Genomic DNA, 24,591 nt, shown 5'->3' with positions numbered 1-24,591 from the left:
AACAATGTTCTGATCACAAATCCGAAGCATAGCACCATACAAACCACTACGAAGAATTAAAAAAAAATTAACCCTATTCCAGCTGAAACCAGTGTATATGGCCAGGAAAACAGGGAAATGCAAATATATGCAAATAACATATAAATTTGAAGAAGTATTTTTTAGTCAACCTCTTTACGGAACTGCATAAAGTACAACTAGAGTGGTATGTTTCTAATGCTTTAATGGAAACATTAAATTAAAAGCAACTGTTCTGTATATTCAAATGCCAAAGGGAAATTAAAGCTTCATGTATGGATTTCAAAGTTTGAATGGGTGTCAGATAGGTATACACATCAATTTAGTGGCATTCTCCAGAATCTCTTCATGTTACACATTAATCAAAGGTAATCAAAAGATATTAAAATAAACAAGAAAATCTGAATGGAAATGGGTTCCTCCCTAGGAATAACTGTGAGTGAATCCCAGATATATGGGATTCAATTAATTTGACCTTTAAGGAAGAAGTTTTCCCCTTCTATTTTTGCTAGTATGTTCCATAGTTTTATTGTCATCACTTGTGAGCACAGTAAAGTAAAAGTTTCATTTTGTGATAACACGCTATCCACAGCTATTCTTTGGATCACTAGTTTCTCTCAGGTTTACACTGTTAATGTATGGTATTGGTAAACAACAACGTAACAGGAAGCCAGTCTGGAATGAGCAAGACTGCCACGAGTGAAGTAATGATTACAGTCTCTGCATCATCCTCCAAGCCTTGTTCTTGGAACATTAAATGTTGATGAGATCTTTATTGCCTTTATTCTCTGGGCACTCCCATGCTTTGGGGAATGTTGATGAGGACCAAAGTATGTATCATATGTATGTTTATGCAAGTTGTGCTATCACTTGTATGGTCACCACAGTGGAACAAACTGGTAGGTTAATAAACATTAATGTAGGTTTCACAGAAGAACGCTTGAAGCCTAGATTTCTGAAATTCCAGCTTTGGCCTTTACAGTGACAGAACCTTTATTCTCACATGTATGCTTTTGGTGTTCAGGTGCCTGTTTTCATCATTACAAATGTTGCATACAATTTACTCTGCTGAGTTTAGGCAACAGTGGAGCTTGTGTCTGATTTAGCTGAACTCTGACCACATATGACATGGACTTTGAGTATACTTTGGTTGGCTGAACACCATGTGATAAATAAGACCAAATGCAAAATCAACAAAGGTCAACAAAAGCAAATGCAAAGTCTTGCATCTGGGATAGAATAACAATCTGGTACCAACTGCATAGAAAGTACTTTTTTAGAAGATACCTGAGGTTCTTCATGGGTAACAAGTTCAGTATGAGTCAGGACGTCAGATTCCTGGGCTGTATTAGGAAGAATGTTGATAGTGAAGTTGAGGGAGGTGGTTCTTCCCCTTTACTCAGAATTGCTGAGGCCATATATGGAGAGCTGGGCCAAAGGTATGTCCTCCTCAATAAACTAAAAGTTTGATGTATGAGTGCGTCCAGCAGAGAGCTTGGTGGCCCAACTTGAACAGTGAAGCACTGGATGCACCAGGAGAAACTCAGGGAAATGGTTTACTTGGGCCTCAAAAAAAAGTATCACAGAAGATACTTATTTATCTGTTGTACAGAGAAGATGGAACTAGTATCTTTTTGGAGGTGAACAGTATAAGGACAAGAGGCAACTATAACAATGGGCATTTCAAATAGCAGGAAAAAAAATTCTGATCAAACACTAGAGAAGCTGCCCAGAGAGATTGTGTATTCTCCACTCTTGGTAAGCATGTGTTTGACCAGGTGACCTGTAAAGTGCCTCCCAACCCAAATTGTTCTATGATCCTGTGACACTTCTTGTGTAACATGATAGACAACCGTATTCCCAACAGACTCAGTTATGGGTACCTGCTGTTCTCGGCTCACTGCCTGTGATGGTAAAAGTAAGACTATCCATCCTGACAGGAATAAAAAAGCATTTTAGTTTTTTTTGTGGTGACCATACAAGCAAGCAATTAGGACAGTTGTATCTACCATACTTTCTGTACCTTCTTTCAAAGGGGGCACATACAAATGCTGGATATCCAAGAATGGACTAAATAGGACTGGAGAAAATGTAATTGTATATAAATGGCAAATGTCATAGGGTGAATAAAAGGCAATAGATTGCCAACACCTGTCTCTCTAACTTGTTCCCCCCTTCCTTTTCCCTCTTCATAACCTAATTATATTATCATTACCACTTTTTTGCACAGATGTATTGAGTGTGTGTTCCCTGGGCCTCTTTGTATTTTTTGACATTTTCTGCATAGTGGCATGTGCCTGTGTTGTGGTTTAATCCCAGATGGCAACTAAGTACCACGCAGCTGTTCACTTACTAACACCCTGCCCAGTAGGATAGAGAGGAGAATCAGAAAAAAGGTAAAACTTGTATGTTGAGATTAGAACAATTTAATAATTGAAATAAAGTAAAATATAGTAATAGCAACAACCATTGTAATGAAAAGGAGAGAGAAAGAGAGAGGAATAAAATTCAAAAGGAAAAAATGGCAAGTGGTATACAATAAAATTGCTCACCATCCTCTGACTGATACCCAGCCAGTGCCTGAGCAGCAATTGGCCAGCCCCAGCCAACCCCCCCAGCTTATATACTCAGCATGCTGTTCTATAGTATGGAATATCCCTTTGGCTAGTTGGGGTCAGCTGTCCTGGCTGTGTCCCTTCCCAGTTTCCCGTGCCCCTCCAGCCCTCTTGCTGGCAGGGCCTGAGAAACTGGAAAACCTTGACTTCCTGTAAACATTACCCAGCAACAACCAAAACCATCAATGTGTTATCAACATTATTCTCATACTAAATCCAAAACATAGCATTATACCAGCTACTGAAAAGAAAATTAACTCTATCTTAGCTGAAACCAGGGCAACCTGAAAACACTGTCTCAGCAGAAGACAGCTATCTTACCAGGACCAAGCAAGTAGCTGGGAAAAAGTGTATTAGTAAAATGTGTGCAGCATGCCAAGCAGGAGAAAGCAAGAGGGAGAATGAGGAAAGCTTTTCTTCATCTGCAGTTCTTTAGGAGGTGGTAGGAAAATATTGACATTTGACTGTCCCCTGTCTGGGGAGGCTAAAACAACTTCATAATGGCTAAAGAAACAGTTCCAGCTAATTAGGCCCTGAAGATCAGAAAGTAAGTTTTCACCACTCTTGCCAAAGAAAACAGTTTCTTCCTTGATGAAAGAAATTCTTCTGTCCTCTTTCCATTCCCTTTCCTTTACACTTCCTGTGAGAAATGATCCATTGGTCATGTACCTTAGCTTCTGGCGGAAACTCCCTATTAAGAGAAGACCACACTTTTCTACCTCACACATTCTCCTCCAAAGTCAGTTAAAAGAGGAATTTCCTCCATCCCTCCCTGCACAAGAGAAATCAGCACCTTTCCTTCCCAGATAATCTTTCTGAGACATGCTGCCGGTCCATGAAGTGTCATGAAAGCCTTGCAGTCCATGATCCCTTCTGTAGCACTCCACGCAACACACCTACTAAGAAGGCACAGGGTAACAGACAACAGTGAAAAATCTGCATTTAAATCAAAAATATGTCACACACACATGATTTACTGAGAAAGCCAAAATCACCTATAACTTCGTGAGACAAACATGGGATGGGAAAAAGAATCTAGAATTTTTGTGAAAGAAAGATATAGGAAGAGATTTCAGGGGGTGCCCAATTATCCAACACCACAAACAGGAGTGAGTGGGTGAGCAGGATCCCTGAGGGAACATAAGTAACAGATTTGCCAACATTGCCTTACTTTTGTTTCCCTCAGGACAGAGGGTGTATGGGATGAGCTCATTTTCGCTCCAGTCCATTTCTCCGAAGGACCAGTGGAGTGAAGCTCTGAAAAGAATGAACTACCAGTTACTGTGAAGTCCTATGAATGTTCAGTGTGCTGGTTTTTTTGGGGTTTTTTTGTTGTTTTTTTTAATCTCCAAACGTCATCGTTAAGAGAAGGCAGAATAGCAGAGGTTAAGTGCTCAAGTGATATGTGTGTTGGGTGAAAACTGGTGTCAAACTGAAATGGAAAAAAAAAAGTGTGCTCAAATATTAATGCTAGTTCTTTCCTTTGTTTTTGTGGGTTTTCCTGAATGGAGACCAAACAAATAATTTCTTACTCTTCCAACAGCCCAAATATACTGAATGAGACCTTGAACATAGTAGAGGCCTTTTGTCAGTATTTGTCATGATTTTCCTTCACGATATGCTACTGATGGTATTCATCATAGCATCAATGAATAATTTACATTGTAAGTGACCTCCAGAGGTCATATAGTCATCACCTTTGTGCAGTCATGAGCAAATAACTTTGTTCAAATTCCCTTCAAAGTTCCCTGTAACTTCAAACTAAAACATTACAGTCCACGAGCATTAATATATTTACTTGAGGTGATCAGTTTCTTGAAGTTTTGTACAAAGCTACAATATTTCAAAGCTGAAGAATATCTGTTTATTTTACTGCCTCACCCTTGCACTGATCCTATCGAGCTATTGACACTATACCAGAATTCTCAGACATTGTTTGTGTAGTCTTTCTGATGAAAGTTGTTACCTTCAGTCTTCAATTTTGCACAGCAAGATATTGAAAGAGTAAAGATCCTTTTTTCCTAAGACAAAAAGTATAAACACAGAAAGATGTCATTAGTTATAATTTCTAAAAGAGTGACATAGAGAATGATGAACAAAATTCCATGTTAATAAATAGATGTGTAAAGGAAGCTAAGTAGGAAAGCTTGCACCATTTAAGATTGTTGTACTTGTGTTAAGCAGATCTGTAAATTATACTAGCTGGCCTCCTTTTACTCTCCAGCAAGCAAACAAGCTTGTCACAGAATTTAGTGTATCCAGTTTTTAATCATGATGATCTTCAGAACAGATGTTCTCCCCTTGTATTCTTAACATCAGTACAATATTACTGTTCTCTTCTTCATTACTGAGAATGAATGCCATTGAACTAATCACTTGTGCACTGATTACAAAACATTTCTATTCATTCCTTATTAACCTCTATGGAACCACTGAGAAATATTGAGCTGACCTGACATATTTTTATCCTCTTTGTGGCTTGTTAGGTGCTTAATCACTAAAAGTTCTGTAGAAATTGCTTACAACTTTATCAGTGTAAGTTTTTATTTTCACATTGTTATAGCAAAACCATGAGTATTTGGAACGTTCACATGCAGGTCAAATAGAACAGAATCTTTTTTTCAGAAATGATAGTTGCAATATGGAGCAAACTGCAATGACATTAAATAGTAACACAGAAACAGAAAGTTCAGAAAGTAATCTTTTTTAGATATGGAAAATATTGGCCATGTCAGCACTGACAATATTTCAAGGAATAAATTTGTTGCTTGGGTATAATTAAATAAATTATAGCTAATTAGAGCTAACTTGAAAGAGCTAACCCGAAAGACTTAACAAGGCTTAATGCACAGTTTGCTTCACTCTCCTGAGTGTGTTCTTGTTTTCATGTCTTCTAGTTCATTTCTCCAAGATTAATTGCCCACATCTGAACCTTGTTCATAGTCAATGAAGGGAAGTTCAGGCATAATTCATCAGAGCAAAGGTATGCATCTGTCTTCGATGAATCACAGGACTACCAGACTTGACATGCAGAAAATAATTTATTAACAATTGATAACAAGTAAGATAGAAATAGAAATAACAACAAAACTATAAACACCTTCCCCTGGACCCCCTTCTTCCCAGGCTTAATTTTATTCCTGAGTCTGTCATGGTTTAACCCCAGACAGCAGCTAAGCACACACAGCTACTCGCTCAATCCCCCCACAGTGGGATGGGAGAGAGGATCAGAAGGGTTAAAGTAAGAAAACTTGTGATAAAGAACAATTTTAACAGGTAAAGCAAAAGCTGCTCACATAAGCAAAGCAAAACAAGGAATTCATTCACTGCTTCCCATGGGCAGGCAGGTGTTCAGCCATCCCCAGGGAAGCCGGGCTCCAGCACGTGTAAGGGTTACTCAGGAAGACAAACACCATAATGCCAAATGTCCCCCCTTCCTTCTTCTTCCCCCAGTTTATATACTGAGCATGATGTCATATGGTATGGAATACCTCTTTGGCTAGTTTGAGTCACCTGTCCTGGCTGTGTCCCCTCCCAGTTCCCCGTACCCCTCCAGCCCTCTCACTGGCAGGGCCCAAGGAACTGAAAGGTCCTTGACTGAATATAAATGTTACCCAGCAACAACCAAACCCATCAGTGTGCTGTCAACATTGTTCTCACACAAAAATCCAAAACACAGCACTATACCAGCTACTAAGGAGTAAAGTAACTTTAGCCCAGCTGAAACCAGGATACTCTCCTACCTCATCCTCCTCCCTGAGCATTGCAGTGAGGTAGGGAATGGGGGTTGTGGTCAGTTCATAAGGCTTTGCCTCTACCACTCCTTTCATCTCACTTTCACTGCTCCAACATGTGCTCCCTCCCAAGGTCTGCAGCTTCTTTCAGGGCACATCCACCTGCTGCACTGTGGGGTCCTCCATGGGCAGCAGTGTGGATACCTGCTCCATCGTGGTCCTACTTGGGCTGCAAGGGAATGTCTGCTGTGGTGCCTGGAAGCACCTCCTTTCCCTCCTTTATTGACCTTGGTGTCTGCAAGGCTGCTTCTCTCACATTTTCTCACTTCTCTCACACAGCTGCTGCACAGTGGTTTTTACCTTTTCTTAAATATATTATCACAGATCCACCACAAGCACCACTGACAGGTTTGGCTTTGTCCAGTGGTGAGTCCATCTTCGAGATGGCTGAAACTGGCTCTGTCTGACATGGGGGCAGCTTCTGGTCTTCTTTCACAGAAGCCACCTCTGCAGCTGCCCCCTTATCTAAACCTTGCTATGTAAACCCAATACAGAGTGATATTTCTGTCCATGTATTCCTCTATCATAAAGTATGCAAGACTGTATATAGGAGGTGACTCAGGATGCAAAGCAAGACTGCCCTTAGACAAGGGTAAACAGTTTCAGACTTTTCAAATATATTTACATTCTGTTCTTACAGAGGTAGTAGAATATTATACCTTTCCCTTTTTTTAACAGTGAATTTTAAGCCTGTTTTTAAATAAGTTTCTAACACAAGCTGTGAGGATTTTCTCAAGAAGCACACCAAAAAATATTGAACAATAATATTCTTTTATCACTATGACTGTTGGAATTGGTTATGGATAAGACTGCATTGCTTCTATTCAGATCTTCCAAACTAGTCTAATTCAGGAAGAAAAGATGGAGACAAAGCTATAGTTTATAACAAATAACAAAAAGTCCTGCATTTTCATTAGATACCATTTATTGTTATTTCTATTGAAAAAGAAACTCAGTTGAGATCTGTAAGAATACCAGAGAATAAAATTATTTTGCCCTCTATAAAGCTTGCATCCACACTTTACAGATTCAGCACAGTGAAATGATGAGAGTCTATGGCAAAAACACAGTCTCTGGCCAGAAAAAGCAGCTGAAACATAGTTCAAAGTGTCAGGTTTCTGTTGTATAAAGCCAAGTTACTGTTAGTGGATACAAATCATAGCATCACAGAATACCAGGTTGGAAGGGACCTGAAGGATCATCTGGTCCAAACTTTTTTGGCAAAAGCACAGTCCAGTCAAGATGGCCCAGCACCCTGTCCAGCTGAAGCTTAAAAGTGTCCAGTGTTGGGGAATCCACCACTTCCCTGGGGAGATTATTCCAACGGCTGATTGGTCTCATTGTGAAAAATGTTCCTCTTGTGTCCAGTCCGAATTTCCCCAGGAGTAACTTGCACCCGTAACCCCTCATCTTTTCCATGTAACTCCTTGTAAAAAGGGACTCTCCAACTTCTTTGCAGCCACGCTTTAAATGCTGGAACATGGTGATAAGGCCTTCACTAAGTCTTCTTTTCTCAAGGCTGAAGAAGCCCAGTTCTCTCAGCCTTTCCTCGGGTAGCAGGCTTCTCAATGCTTTGATCATCTTTGTGGCCCTTCACTGGACCCTCCCCAGCCTGTCCACAACTTCTTTGCATAGTAGGGACCAAAACTGAAAACAGTGTTCCAGGTGTGGCCTGGCAAGCACTGAGTAGAGTGGGATAATGACTTCTTTATCTCTGCTGGTAGTGACGTGCTGACATAACCCAGAACCCTGTTGGCTTGCTTTGCCGCAGCACCACACTGTTCACTCATATTGAGCTTGTTGTCCATCAGGGTGCCCAGGTCCCTTTCCAGAGAGCTGCTTCCCAGCCAGGTAGATCCCAGCCTGTGCTGCGCTCCTGGATTATGTTCTCCCAAGTGCAAGGTCTTACACTTGTCATTGTTGAACTTCATAAGGTTCTTTTTAGCCCACTCTTCCAACCTATCCAGGTCTTCCTGCAGGGTGGGTCTCCCTTCTGAGGTGTCCATTTCACCACTCTGCTTCACATCATTGGCAGATTTCATCAGGGTACACTTGATCCCATCGTCCAAATCACTTATAAAGCAACCAAGCAGTGTTGGGCCCAACATCAGTCCCTGGGGGACCCCACTTGTCACAGGTTGCCAGTTTGGAAAGCAGCCATTTTCCACCACCCTCTGGGTGTGGCCTCACAGCCAGTCCCCGACTCACCGCAGAGGCCACTTGTCTTGACTATGATGCATCAGTTTCCATAGGAGAAGGCTGTGTAAAACCATATTGAAAGTCTTGGAGAAATCAAGACAGAAATTGTTCAATGGTCACCTCATATCAACTGAGCAGGTCACTTTGTCATAGAAAGCAATCTGGTTTGTCAAACTCAATTTGCACTTTGTGAATCCATGCTGGCTTTTCCCAATCACATGCTTCATTTGACTTGTGATGGCCCCCAGAAGGATTTGTTCCATAATTTTCCCAGGGACAAAACTAAGACTGATGGACCTAAAAATTTCCTGGATCCTCCTTTAAGCCCTTCTTGTAGAACGGGGTGACATTAAGCTTCTTCCAGTCTTCTGGACGTCCCCCAATATTCATGACTTCTCAAAGATTATGAAGAGTAGCCTCACAACTTCAGCCAGCTCTCTTAACACTCTCAAGTGGATGTTAGGGGCCATTGGTTTGTAGGGGTTAAGGTCCTGTAATAGTTCACACACCAACCCCTCCTTCACTGACAATGCATCTGTGTTTGCATCAACCTGGATTTTTGTTGCCAAGGCCAAATATATATCTAGGATAAAGTAAAAAAAAAAAAAAAAAAAAACAAAAAAAAAACCCCAAACATAATTGTCATCTTGAAATCTACTGATGAGAACTGGTGAAATAATTAATGTTAAATGATATTAATAATCTACTTCAGACGGACAACTTCCACTAAGGTAATACACTTTGAAGTAACAGTTAAATCATTAAATCAGCCTTTGCTTATTCATGGTAAAGAAGACCATTAACCACCAGAAATCCCCTTGTTTTTTTTCCTTCTCAGTTGGCATCACATTCTGGCACAGAATCTAGCAATGAATGAATATGCAAATTTGACTTCTTCATGATTTTTTTTCTTCTAAAGACTAATCATTAATAAAGGCTTAAATACATAAAAGCAAGGGTAGATCTGAAATATTTAACCTAAGAATTCCTTAAACAATTTAATTTCTCATCCTTAATGTAAAGTATTTTAAAATTTATAAAGGGTACTATGAAAGCATTACGCTTTTATGCTTATGCTTTTATATGGGAACTCTATTTGTATTGCTCTATTCCAGTTGTAGTGGTAGGATCATGGCAATATTATTTAAAAGGGAGAATAAGATTGTCTTAACTTTGAATTATCAAAAGAAGTCAATGGAATATTTATGCATTAAGTAATGTGAACAGGCATAATTTTTTCAAGATTACATTGGTCAGTTGAATTCAGTATACATGTTGTTAAATAATAGTTATATGAATAATAAAGAGAAGGTTGTTGAATATCTTTAAGAAAATATTTAGCTAAGAGCACTAACTAGGAGCATTATAACAAAGCAAGCTACTTTTTTTCCCCAAGAAAAAAAAAACGTTAAGGCTCTTCGTACTCATTAAATCCATAGCAATGTCTCTCTAGCATCACTGAATGCAAATGAGTTAATGATGGTGTACTTAGGCTTGATACTGTGTTGTGCCTGGGGGAATTTAAAAGACTTCAAACCAACAGAGCCAGTTGCAGATGTCTGTTTTGGTGTATGCTCTGTGGGAGGGGATTTGGTGTATTTAGTAGATAAGTGGAATTGTCCTGCTTTGTCAGATGCTTACTAGTTCACTAGCCTGCAGCAGGAATATTTGCTACCCTGAGTATTAGGACATGTGCTTAAGATATTCACCCATAAATAGTGAGCTCTAGCTACCAGATCCTTTTCTAACAACCCTTTGGAAATAATTCAGGTGCCTGAAAACAAGTTCTTCAGTCTAGTACTATAGAAGATTTCTCTGTCTGAGATAGTCTATGGGTTTAGTAAATACGACAGGACCTCTGGGAGAATCGTGTCTTTCTGGAGTGACAGCTGTAAGGGTATATACAATCACATTGACAGCTATGCTTAGGAATCTGAATCCCACCATTTCTTTATTCTTCAATTACTGTTTACTAAGTAAAAAATACATAAAATGTCCAAAGAATGGGAACTGGAATCCAAAATTTCTACATACCTTATACCCTAAACATTGAATTAGGAACTTAACCTACATTTTTTGCAACAGATTCTTTCTCTCTCCTATGTATTTCTACCAAGAGAACAGCCATGTAGCCTAGTTTATGTTACTCTTCTGAGCAGAGTAGAATAGATGTGTAGAATGGAATAAAGTAGAAGAGATGTGAATGTGCATTTTTACAAACCAAAAAAAAAGCATTAATAGTCTTTTGGGTAAAAGATTTCTCCTTCCTCCTTTAATCTCTGCTTATTTATCTATGACATAGAATGAATGTGAACACAAAGATTAAGTCTACCACACCTAAGACCTAGATCAATCTGGCTTTTGCAGCCAGATTTGTCATGTATTTCCTGAATTTTGGTCTTCCTGAGACAATATAGCCCACCCCCAAAAAAAATCTCCAGTTTTGGTTTGCCAAGACATAGACAAGAACTGAGTGTCTGGCTATTTGGCACAACCAGGGCTCTGAACTGAAACCATCTTTCTCACATACTCTGGAGTAGCTAATAATCTAGCCTTTACTTTGAGGTTTGTGATTTTAAACGGAATTTCCATGTATCATCCAGAAATCACAGTTTTGTCTGCATTGGAGGACCACAGAGAAGCTGGGCTTTCTGCTGGAAGAGATGTGTGCATCCACATTTGAAACAGGTACTCTAGAAAGCAAGCTGTTGGGCAACTTCAGGCATGGCTGAGAAGGGAAACCACAAAAGAAATAGCTTTAAAAGCATAAGTAGTGTAGATTGTGGGCCTGATAGCTCCAAATATAGCACCAGATTTCACCTTCCAGATCACTGAATCATTAATAGGAAAGTCCAAAAGGACTCAGAGGCCTAAAAATTGACTTCTCTTAATTTTGACATACAATACTTTAAACATAAATTGTTGATCATTTGATTTGTCTAGAAACCTAGTTTCCTGCCATTTAATATATCAACAGTCACCAGCAGTCTGGCAGAATTAAACAGTCCTAATCCAGCTGGGATTCACATACCTGAGACTGGATTCAAGCTAACTCATGTCTTTTGGGAATTAGGGATGGATTTCACATCATGCAACTTTAGACCTTTACCTCTGTGAATGTTTACATCTGAACACATACCTTTTATTATTTCAATGGAGAGATATAAAGATTTTTTAGTTTATGACATGTCTGACTGAGGCAGACACCAGCATTAAGGGTTTCTAAATGAATGCAGTAAGGCAGGAATCAAAAAACCCCTAGAGGTTTGGGAGTTCAGAGACTTCTTGAATTGCTTGCTATCACCCACTTTAGGCATATTCTGTTTAGTTTGCTGATAGCTGTGAATCCAGTCTCATTTGAATACATAATTACTAGACACCACAGGGCAAATCAGAAGTGTCATTTCAATCCCTATATTCAGGCCACTGAAACAGGTGTGATGCCATGGATTGCCCTCAGGCTCATGTGCTTTTGTGTACCCTGCCTGTATCATTGATGATGAGACAGAATTTAACAGGGTAGTGGATTTGCATGGCAAGGTTATAGTAGCGGGGAAGTACAGGCGTGGCTTCTGTGAGAAGCTGCTAGAAGCTTCCCCCTTGTCCAACAGAGCCAACGCCAGCTGGCTCCAAGATGGACCCAGCACTGACCAAGCCAATCAGTGACAGTGGTAACACCTCACTGATAACATATTTAAGAGGAAGGGGGGCAACATATTTAAGGGGGTTGGGGGGGTGGGGGTTAGGGGACCCGCGCAACAAATTGCAGAAAAAGAGAGGAGTGAGAATATGTGATAGTGACAACTCTGGAGGCACCAAGGTCAGTGCAGGAGGAGGGAGGGGAGGTGCTCCAGGCACCAGAGCAGAGATTCCCCTGCAGCCCATGATGAAGACCATGCTGAGGCAGGCTGTCCCCTTGAGGCCCATGGAGGTTATTTGTGGAGCAGATATCCACCTGCAGCCCATGGAGGACCTTCTGCTAGAGCAGGTGGATGCACCCAAAGGAGGCTGTGACCCTGTAGGAAGCCTGTGCTGAAGCAGGCTCCTGGCAGGACCTGTGGCCCCATGAAGAGAAGAACTGATGCTGGAGCAGGTTTGCTGGCAGGACTTGCGACCCTGCTGGGGACCCACGCTGGAGCAGCCCATTCTTGAAGGACTGCACCATGTAGAAGGGACCCATAGTGGAGCAGTTTGTGAAGAGCTGCAGCCCGTGCGAAAGACTCATGTTGGAGCAGAGGAAAAGTGGGAAAAGGAGTCCTCCCCATGAGAAGGAAGGAGCAGCAGAAACTACATGTGATGAACTGACCACAATACCCATTCCCCATCCCCCTGTGCTGCTGTGCTGAGGAGGCAGAGAAAATTGGGAGTGAAACTGAGCATGTGAAGAAGGGAAGGGTGGGGCCAAGGTATTCTTAAGATTTGGCTTTATTTCTCATTCTCCTACTCTGATCTGAACTCTAATAAATTGAACTAATTGCCCCAAGTTAAGACTGCTTTGCCTGTGACAGTAATTGCTGATTGAACTCCCTGTCCTTATCTGGATCCATGAATGTTTCATTATATTTTCTCTTCCCTGTCCAGTTAGGTGAGGAGTGATAGAGCAGCTTTGGTGGGCACCTGGCATCCAGCTAAGGTCAACCCATCACAAACAGAAAACATTCCTTCAGAAATTTTCCAGATCAAATCTTGAATAATAAAACACATAATAAAGTTGCTATGTGTTTAAAGTAATTGTACTTTAGTTGAATTCTATTCTCTGCTGATGAAAAAACCCAGTACTCTGGCTAAGGAAATTTGTAATTAAATAGAAACTGCTCAGTCTGTCTCACATTTCCCATGATTGGTTCTAGAACATCACATGACATTGACAATCCATGTATCATTTTCTTCTTCAGGGTTACTTGGTTAATATAGAATTCCATAACTTAATTATTTAATGTCTTTGTTTATGTTTCAGTCCGGTTTTGGTCCCTACAGACTGTTTAAAATTAGTAGTTAAATTACAAATAATAAAGTCTGAGAAATATGGTTGTGTTGTGGTTCAACCCCAGCTGGTAATTAAGCTCCACACAGCCGCTCGCTCACTCCCCCCTCACCCAGAGGAGAACTGGAAAAGAATGCAAAATCCAAGGGTTGAGAGAAGAACAATTTAATAATTGAAATAAAATAAAAATGAAAGAAGAACAATAATAATAAAACCAATAACAGTCATAATGAAAAGGAGGGAGAAGGGGAGAGGAATGAAATCCAAAGGGAGGGGAAGAAAGAAAGCAAGTGATGCACACACAATATAACCACTCACCGCCTGCTGGCCGATGCCCATCCAGTTTCCAAGCAGCAATCGGCAAGCCCGGGGCAACACTTCTTCAGTTTATATACCAAGCATGACATCCCATGGTATGGAATACCTCTTTGGCTAGTTGGGGTCAGCTGTCCTGGCTCTGTCCCCTCCCAATTTCCCGTGCCCCTCCAGCCCTCTGGCTGGCAGGGCCTAAGAAACCAAAAAGTCCCAGACCACACCTTCCCACACCAAATCCAAAACACAGTACTGCACTAACCACCAAGAAGAAAATTAACTCTATCCCAGCCAAAACCAGGAGAGGTGGTTTGGGGATTTTTTCTGGTGATTTTTTTTTTTATTATTCAGAAAGTTTTTCTTGAAGATACTTTATTAAAGTCTACACATGGAACACAAAGCAATTATTTATGAGTGTATTTGTCAAGACTGGACAGCACCCATCTTATTGAACAACTGCAATCATCTTTTACTGTATGCAACAAATGATGAAAGTTCATTAGCATTTTTTAGGGGGCAAAAGAGTAATTTTCAAAATATCATTTGAAAAGGGATTCTTCATAATAGGTTAATTAATTTCACTGGTAAGAATGTAGACTTTGAGTCCAAATTACTCTACTTTTACTTTTAAGTTATTGGATCCTGTGACTTATTTTTTTGCTTAAATTAAACCAAAGATGTGTTTTTTATCAAAGTTCCCTCTCCTCATTCATAAAGATATGATAATTTGCAATTCCTGCTGATCTGTTCTAATAATTGTTTTTCATACCTAAATATTGTAAAATTTGATAAGCCATGAATGGTCATGAATAAATTAATAACCTTTTCAGGAAGCAAGAATCAAAATTATTATTCTGGACAGATGGAGTGAGCCTAGAAGAGCTTGTTGGTTCTTATTCCTAGGAAGTTGCTAAAGGAAAGCAACAGGGTGGCTTGTTACAGTGACTAGTTACAAGTGTTGGCAGATGCTGGAAATCAGTGGGAGGGCATTTCAAGTGGGACACAGGTACAGTAATAACAAGCTAAAACAGCAGCAGAGGGATTATAACAACATGTTTCCATGTGGCCCCTGATATAAGGTGAGGAGACTGGAGAGACTCCTGTGAGAAGAGCAAGAGGACTCCGCTCCCAGTGAGGAGAGTGTTTAGAGAAACACAAATTAAAGCATTTGTGCCCTATCAGTGGTTTAGGGACTTTGTAATTGAAATTGTTCCATTTTGCATAAACAATAAATAATTCCTGGATAGAAAACATATATAGTAATATTTGTAGTAATATATACAGAGTAATGACCAATAAGAGAATATTCGCTCCAAAAAATACTGAAATTCTACTTTATATAAAGTAAAAGAGTTTCAGCCAAAGAGAAAAAAATGTTAAGGAAAGACTATTCAGAAATATACTACAATTTGGGATTTAGAAGACCTGGATGCCTGATCTAGGCAATAAAACTGGGGTCTTGAAACAGTATTTTTTAATACTCCATAGAAGTGCTCTTCTCAAAGAAATAATATATAAAGGTTAGGGATATCAGCTTTCAATGTGTTATCTAGGTTGATAGACATATTTTAACACTAACAGTCACCTCGGATTTCCAGATTTGAGCACTTCAATAATTAGGGGCCACATTAATTGTTCCTGTCAGTATGTGTGTCCATACACAGGTCTTGAAGAAGAAATTTACATGCATCTAGAAAAAGTGTAATTTTCACCCACTGTTGCTTTTGAATAGCTGTTTGTAATTGACACATCAGATGTTAGTTAAAAAACTTAAACAGCAAAATGCCTTTTTCTTTTTTAAAATAAACTTGCAATTTCATTAAAATACCAAGTTTGTTTGGTTAGTTATTTCCTAGACATACAAGTTTATTAATGATTTATTATATTTACTGGTTTACTTCTGAGTTAGCTGTTACTTTATTTTGCTAGAAATATATATGAGACTGACAGTTCTAAAACTACTTGGTCACCTTTTTTTGCCAGTTTTTCATATAAAAAAAATATACTCATTTGTTTCCTCAGACCCTCAGTGTTCTTCCAGCCTTATGAAAATACATACTGATACTTTAAAGAGTTTCTTGTCTGAACTATTTACTTAAGTATGTAAAGGAAGCTGCACCTGCTGATTAAAACAAACAAACAAATTTTCTGCTCATTGAAACATTCTACTACTTGAATAGATTTATTTTCATTGTATGGGTTGATATAGTAGAGGAAAATACAACAGGTGAAATTATTAATGAGGACAGAGGAAAAGAAACTGTAAAAATAATCTAGCCCACAAATACAAAGACATGACTTGTTAGTAAAAGAAAAATGATTTGTAAAAGTAATGACAGCACTTGTTAATAGTTTCCTGTAGAGGACATGGGACAGTAATGAGAGACAGATCTCACATCTCAAGCTTAATGGATGAAGCAGATGGTAAAATCAATATCAGGTAAACCAAAGCTGTGATATAAGAAGAAAAGTTCCACTTTCATCCATTTGAAGCAGCACAACTCATTAAAGTTGAGCTGCTTGTAAAGTATTGAAAACTGAGAGATATATCTACAGAAGATATTAATTGGAGTCCTCAATGACTGATAGCTGAAGTAATTGGAACAGAGAAGGCACCACAGAGGAGAAGAAACTGCTAAATGTACATCGTAGATAGCATACACTACTTCCACTACAGGACTACTTTGATCTAAAAATATTGAGAGGTATCCAAGTAAACTTTCTGTTTAATATTATACATTTAACTTCGAAGTGCTTTAAACTGAAACACTTTAAAATACTCAGAAGGATTTCTGTTTCTTTCCTGCTTTTCTGAAGATCAAAAATCCTTCCTATCCTTTTCACTGACACACAGAGATAGTTCTGACAATGACAGGAAACTATGTGAATCATGTCGCCAAGTGCTTTGAGTCCTCAGGAAAATTTCAAAAAATTCACTTTAATCATCCATTGCTCAAATACCAGTTCAGCTGACGACACATATTTTCTTGGGTGTTCTGCAGTAAGAAAGGTCAATGTCCCCAAGTTACAAACTATTTATCTCCTGAAAGTTAAACGTGCCCATGTATTTCCAGCCTAAATTCACCCAGGTGCTCACTTTGTAACCTCAAACTGCCCCAAGCAATACTAGTCTGCTAGGGTTTCTAGTTTTTTGGGTTTTGTTTTTTGTAACTTCTCATTAAAATGAACTCCATATTTATTCAGTAAAGAATCAGAAAACCCCTCACCACTAAACTGTATCTTACTTCTAGATAATTTATAGTGAATTATGACTATTGTAATTTGCTATACTTAACTCTGTTATTGATAAAATAGCTTGCAGCTGTATAATAGAATCAATGCGTCATAACTAGAATTTACAAGTAAGGCTTTACTGTACCTATTTGAATTAAGTGATTTCTGTCCCAAATAGTCAACATGTTGCATAGCCAATATTGAAATGCATGTTTTGGAAACTGGGGGGGGGGCGGGGGGGGGGGGGGGGAAGAAGGAAGAAAAAAGTAACATTCCATTTACTTTCTCTGTGTCAGTTAGAAGACTATCTTTTTATAACATTAGGCTTTCAAAGCAGCAAAGAGACTACACAATCAAAATATGATAGGAGAATGTCTATATGTGTGTAAGTATATATGTTTGCATATATATATATCTAACAGAGAGAGAAGTGAGAAAGGAAATTTGGTTAGAATTTTGTTAAAAAATTAAATTCTCCTTAGAATTTCATATCAAAACCTTTCTCTGTTTCACCTATTTATTCTAATGAGGTGATTGCCAGCAATGATACTGGCAACTTTCAAAATGTGTTGCACTAAAGTGATTTTTTCAATCTAGCAAAAGAGAAACAAGTAATCACAGAAGCTTGGGACATCTCAGACAGACCTGATGGTCAGTCACATGACAGTGACATTAACTTTTTCCAAAGATTTTGCTTCCAGATCTTTTAGACATTTAATTTGAGAAAGGTTTGAAGTATGAATGATTTTCAGTTCCTGGACCTGTACTAGTTTTGCTGAACACTGTACCAAAGCTGCCTGTTTAGATTTCTAACCTGAGAATTGTTTACAGTTTTGTTTTGTGTATGGGACTATGCTCCTACTCAGTCCAAAGAAAATGCTATTATATTGTCAACAGGAATGCTATTAGCTTGTTTGTTTATTTCATCCTTATCTTGTCCTAGGTTTGATAAGCTTAATTAAAGTACAAGGTATTTATGTTAATACGACACATATCAAATCAATTAATAGCTAATAACTCGTTATTGTATTAGATTATTTATGAAGTCAGTGTTACATTAATGATGAAAGAAATTTGCAAGTGGCATTTTATTCTTCTGTTTGGAAGTGTTGTGAATACAGAAGATTTTCATATGCAAGTGATGGGTTTGGGTTTTTTTTATGATGCTGGATTTAGGATTTTTTTTTTCATAAATGGAAACATAAGTTTTGAGAGTGGGTTTGTGGGTTTTTGGGAGCAGGGGCGTGGTGACTTTTTTGTTATGATTATTATCAGCATACCAATAATCTTGTACCATTCCATTGGCCATCTGAAATAATCCATATAATGAATGACTAGTCTGTGAGTCACATCATCCTGATAAAGTAGGTATATATACATTGTAATCAAAATGCTTTTGATGAGAAGTCTAAAACAGGTTCAGATACTTCTATTTTGGAGCTTTTCATTCTGGTATTTCATTTTAAAAAAGACTCTAGGCTCGTGCAACCAATTGGGGTTTTTTGTTTTCAGTTTTGTTCTTTACAGCCCTAACCTCTGGTCTATATTTACTTCCTTTTTTTTTTTTTTTTTTTTTTTTTTTTTTTTTTTTTTTTAATGAATTATGTGGTTTTGTAATTCTATAAACAGAATTAAATGTGTGCATCTGATTATCTAATTAACTGCATCTTCTATCTACTTTATGAAATGTGCCTATTGAGCTAAATATACTAATGAAGCAAAGACATAAAAATGTAAGTTCCAGTATGTTAATAAACACTGTCTACATGACAGTTTTCAAATTTTATTTCCCCTTTCTCCCCCAAGAACATTATTTGAAGCCCTGTATGTAGTCTTTGACTGTACTGCTATGGAACACAATTTTCTTAGAAACATTCCCCCAAGAGCACTTAAAATTTCTATGTCCTATGGTGAGTTCAATACTAAATTCTTATTTGATATCTAGATACTATTTGAAGAATTTTCATATTATTTAATTGTTTCTTTTGGAACATCAAGTTTCAGTGCAAAAGGTGAAAATATCTATTTATTTTCTAGTGCTGTGAGTGTTCTCCAAGGTTCCTGAAGACAAAAACCTTGGCTCCTTGATTTTTTAAAGGCACATATATAGCTAATAAAACTATATATTTATATATATAGTTATAACTATATAATATATATAGTCCTATATTAACATATATGTATGTGTATATATATATATATATAATATAGTATGCTGTAAATTTAGATTTTGTGTCAAGAAGCATCATCACATTTTAAAAGCATCTTGGAAGGGTTTTGAGCCGTAAACCTTTTGGTGGGAAACCAAATGCCTTGCTCAGCCTTTACTGCTCTCCAGTACTAAAAATTGTTGCTCTTTACCTTTTTTAATAAAGAATTACAAACAACTTATTTAATCCTTTCTTTTCTTGTTTTAATTGGTTTATGTCATTGTTACCCTGGTGATTGCAATTACCAGCAGTTGTCTCTCTTGCCCAGATGGTGGTATAGTTTCAAGGCAAGTGCATAAGCCATTTACCCATTCTGTTTTATTGATATATGATGCCTTCATCATAAAATGTCTATTTATGAGTTACTTCTTTACACTGAACCAATGCAAGGGAAAAATAGTTCCCCTAATTTTAATCATCAGACCCTTCTAAATTACACGTTATATATAATAATCAATCAATATGTTAAGTTCATTGCTCTATGAACAAAAAAATCATTCACATTCCCATTTTATCTAAAGTAATGAGGACATTCAGCTAATTCATAGTAGATAAGAACTATTATAGCATTATCATAAACAAAGTAAGAGAGTCTGTTGTTTGAAAGCAAACCTATAGACCTTGTGAAAATGCTTTTAGAGCAGTGAATTTAGAAGATTAGAGCAAATACATTGAAGTTTTCCCCCAGATTTTCTTTATATTATAATCCATTTTCCACTTTCTTATAAATTATAAATGACTCATTCTAATTGTTTTTAATTCGGTTTTACTCATTGTAATTACTGTTGTTTCCATGGATGTCTTAAGCTTATTATTTGTATACAACATTATAAAGTATTTGCTTTTCTAGTTGAGTTGCATGATACAATAACTAACACTGCAAAATAATCACAGAATCACAGAATTATAGAATGGATTGGGTTGGAAGGGATCATAAAGATCATCTAGTTCCAAAATCCCTGCCACAGGTTTCCTTTCACTAGAACAGGTTGCTCAAAGCCTCATCCAGCCTGGCCTTCAGCATTGCCAGGGATGAGGCATCCTCAGCTTCTCTAGGCAACCTGTTCCAGTGTCTCACCACCCTCACAGTAAAGAATGTTCTCCTAATATCTAATCTAAATCTGCCTTCTCTCAGTTTAAAGCCTTTCCCTCTTCTGTCCTATCACTACCGGCCCTTGTAACAAGTCCCTCTCCAGCTTTCTTGTAGGCCCCCTTTAGAGTCTGGAAGTCTGCTGTAAGGTCTCCCTGGAGCCTTCCCTTCTCCAGGCTGAACAACCCCAACTCTCAGCCTGTCTTCATAGGAGATGTGTTCCAGCCCTTTGATAATTTTTGTGGCCATCCTGTGGACTTGTTCCAACAGGTCCATGTCCTTCTTATGTTGGGAGCCCCAGAGATGAACACAGGGGTCTCATGAGAGTGGAGCAGAGGGGGAGAATGACCTCCCTTGACCTGCTGGTCATGCTTCTTTTGATATAGCCCAAGATATGGTTGGTTTTCTGGGCTGCAAACACACATTGTCAGACCATGTTGAGCTTATTGTCCAGCACATCCCCAAGTCCTTCTCCTCAGGGCTGTTCTCAATCCATTCATCCCCCAGCCTGTAATGATACTGGGGGTTGCCCTGACCCAGGTGCAGGACCTTGCACTTGGCTTTGTTGAACTTCATGAGGTTTGGACAGGTCTACCTCTTAAGCCTGTCTAAGACCCTCTGGATGGCATCCCTTCCTTCCAGCATGTTGAGTACACCACTCAGGTTGGTATCACTGGCAGTCTTGCTGAGGGTGCACTCAATTCCACTGCCCATGTTGCTGACAAAGATGTGGAACAGCACTGGTCCCAGTACCGACACCTGAGGAACACCACTCATCACTGGTCTCCACTTGGACACTGAGCTGTTGACCACAACTCTTCAAGTGTGGCCATCCAGTCAATTCCTTATCCACCAAGTGGTCAACCTGCCAAATCCATGCCTTGCCAGTTTAGAGAAAAGGGTGTTACGCAGGACAGTGTCAAAAGTTTTGTACAAGTCCAGGTAGATAACGTCAGTCCCTCTTCCTTGATCTGTCAACACTGTAACCCCATCATAGAAGGCCACCAGATTTGCCAAGAACTATTTGCCCTTAGTGAAGCCTTGTTGGCTTTCACCAATCACCTCCTTATTTTGCATGTGCCTTAACTTAGTTTCCAGGAGGATCTGCTCCATGATCTTGCCAGGCACAAAGGGAGACTGACCAGCCTGTAGTTCCCTGGGTATTCCTTATTTCCCTTTTTAAAAATGGGGGTTATGTTTCCCTTTTTCCAATCCATGGGAACTTCACCAGACCTCCTTGACTTCTCAACTATGATGGATAGTGGATGTAGTAAAAAGAACAACATGCATATACAAAATATTGCCCACAGTTGTATGTTTAGCATGTCCATTCTCATAAACCTATGTGGGCCAGGAGTGAGTTGAAACACCAGACCTTTGACAGTCTACCCTGATTAAATATTAGTTGTCTTTGTCTCTGTTTCAGATCCCTCCAAATGTCTTCTCTGCAATAGATCTGCTCTAAGGTGAGCTTCTGAACAGGGTGAACCCCAGTTGGTCTGTACCACAGGGCCGGAGAATCCCCACAGTCCTTCTCTTGTACAGTGTCAAGGACACTTATCAGGTTTAATATTTCTGACAGCCCTTCAAAACATAATCAGAAAAAAAAATGCTAATTGGTAAACAAAAATAATAATACTGTTTCATTAAAATTGTAGAGAAAATATAAAGGCTAAATATTAACTAGAACCTCAAAGTCACACATTTACTTCTATCTGAGTACTTTCAGTGCCATCCACTACAGAGGGATCAACTTCAGTTCTCCATGCACCTGTCACAATCCTCAAAAACAGAATTTGGGACAGATATGTCCACATTTGTATCCTCTCGGAAAAGTCAGGTTTAGTTTTATTTCCTCACAAAGAATAAGTATTACACTGTACTTTAGCCCCAGTTATAAAGTATTAGAAAATACTATTTTTAAGTTGTGTTTGTGTAGAATGTAAAGGCCACAGTGTGAAAAACCTCATTTAGGAATTTCAGGAGCAGGACAAGGCCTCCTGCCTTACAATTTGGTTAGGACTTAGCCAAGTACCAAGAGAGCTGCAAACTGACCCTTCTTACTGAATAGGAAAGCAGTAATTGTATAGCCATGGTAGATTCTATACAATTCTTAAATATAGGGTTTGGTTATAAAAGAAAGCTGTTTTCCAAATTCCAGTAGCATTCCATGAAAGCAACTCTCTGGGGCTGCATAGGACCTGGATCTGAATCCAGGAAACTATAAATGTTTTTCACCTCTTTTAACTAAATTATGCACGAGAGAAAATCTTTGGAGTTAATGTAAATACCAGATTAATATTAGTATATTTTCATTCTTATTTATGAATTTTCCAACTGGAAACCTTCCTATTGTAAGATATCAAATGTCAAAAAGAAAAGACTGATAATTTAATACTAAATATTTTTGAAGGTACAGGTAGAAAAAATTCTGGTTTTTTTAAGCCGAATCTGAGTCCTGATGTTTCTTCCGTCTTATACGGGCACAAAACCAAACCAAACCAAACAAATGTTTTCAAAGTTTTTGCTTTGTTTTGTTGGTGGTTTAGGTGAAAATGAACCTTTTACCATCACTATTTCTGCGTAGAAACGTAACACTACTTTCAGATAGGTGAAGGTGTTTGTGTAAAGTGGGACACTTCAGTTAGTACAAATAACTAGGACACTAACTTTGAATGTAGAACAATATGTTGAAGTTCTTCTGAAAAATATGGAACAGTGCTTTTCATCTCAAACTGCTCAGACCTGAATGGGCAAGGATCCCCATGTATCCCCTGTATTTTAACTGACAGAGCAACTACTCTTCTGAAATTAAATTTTCTATGCCCAAATACTCCTTGGCAAAATTACCTTGTTTCCATAAAGTATTTTAAACTGGAAAAAATAATTAATTAATTAAGCAAATTATGTTGAGCAATGTCAAAATACTTACCTCCTTTTTCTGTTCTACTATAATGTTTTTTAATTCCATGTTGGCTTGAATGCTCAATATTTAACAAATATTTTTTTTTCTTAAATATTCAGCATAAGCAGTCATTTTGTGATTTATATTATGTTATTTTGGGCACTGGCAAAGTAAAAGTTTCGATTCAATAATGTTAAAATACAATTTTTTGTATGTTAACATGTTTTTTTTGCAAATAAATCAACTTCCCTTGTGCCCTCAAAATTTTAACTATTTTACTGTGCCATGAAAGAATTTAATGAAAAGAGAATCAGACAATGAAACTACATTTTTTACTGATGTCACTGCTTGTATAAAACTACAGATAAAGTCACAGAATAATTTTGAAACCAATTATATAATCACAGAATGGTTGAGTTAAGCTAGAAGGATCTTCTGGAGGTCATCTGGTCCAACCCCCTGTTCAAACAGGGTCATCTATAACCAGTTGCCCTGGACTATGTCCAGAAAAACCAAAAGGAAGAAACATCCACAGAACTTCACAAGATACACTACCTTTCTTATTAACAAAAAATGGTATTTGATTTTTTTGCTTATTCAATAAAGGAGAGATTTAAAATTTTTCAACGCAAGATAAAGTCTTTCTGATACTAGAAGCAAGAGTTCTGCTACGTATTTCAAACAGGAGAGATAGTTTTTTGGGTTTTTTTAGTTGTTAATTTCACATAAATGAAGTTTTCAAAATACATATGAACTTTGTAAGGGTTTTACCTGCTTTTAGTTTGTTCCATATTTGTATTCTAACATTAATATTCTCCAGATGCAATGACTTTACTCATTAACACTGACAGCTGTTATAGCAAAAATGTACACTTCACTCATTTAACTGTTTCAAGACCAAACTTAGAAATGTCTTCAGGAGCAACAGAACCACTTGAAAAATAAGAAAATTTTAATTTATTTTAATAGTTGAACTTGACAGACCTGGTTTTCAAGGATTTGATTCATCCCATGTAACAGAAGACAATTAATTGAGATGCTTAAATTGACAATAAATGAAGTCTGAAGAAGTCCCTAGGCTGCTTCTCTAGTCAATGAAGGCAGTGAATTCTCTTCAGAGAGCAATCAAATTCTTACATGGGCTACATTATAAATTACTCTCTCACTTCCCCCCACCCCCCAACCCCTCTTTTTCTTTCTTTTCCTCGACTGAACATAAAAGGAGCTCAG

The sequence above is a fragment of the Falco rusticolus genome, chromosome 2, assembly GCF_015220075.1.
Source record: "Falco rusticolus isolate bFalRus1 chromosome 2, bFalRus1.pri, whole genome shotgun sequence".
Taxonomy (NCBI): Eukaryota; Metazoa; Chordata; class Aves; order Falconiformes; family Falconidae; genus Falco; species Falco rusticolus.
Note: the sequence above shows the minus strand (reverse complement) of the source record.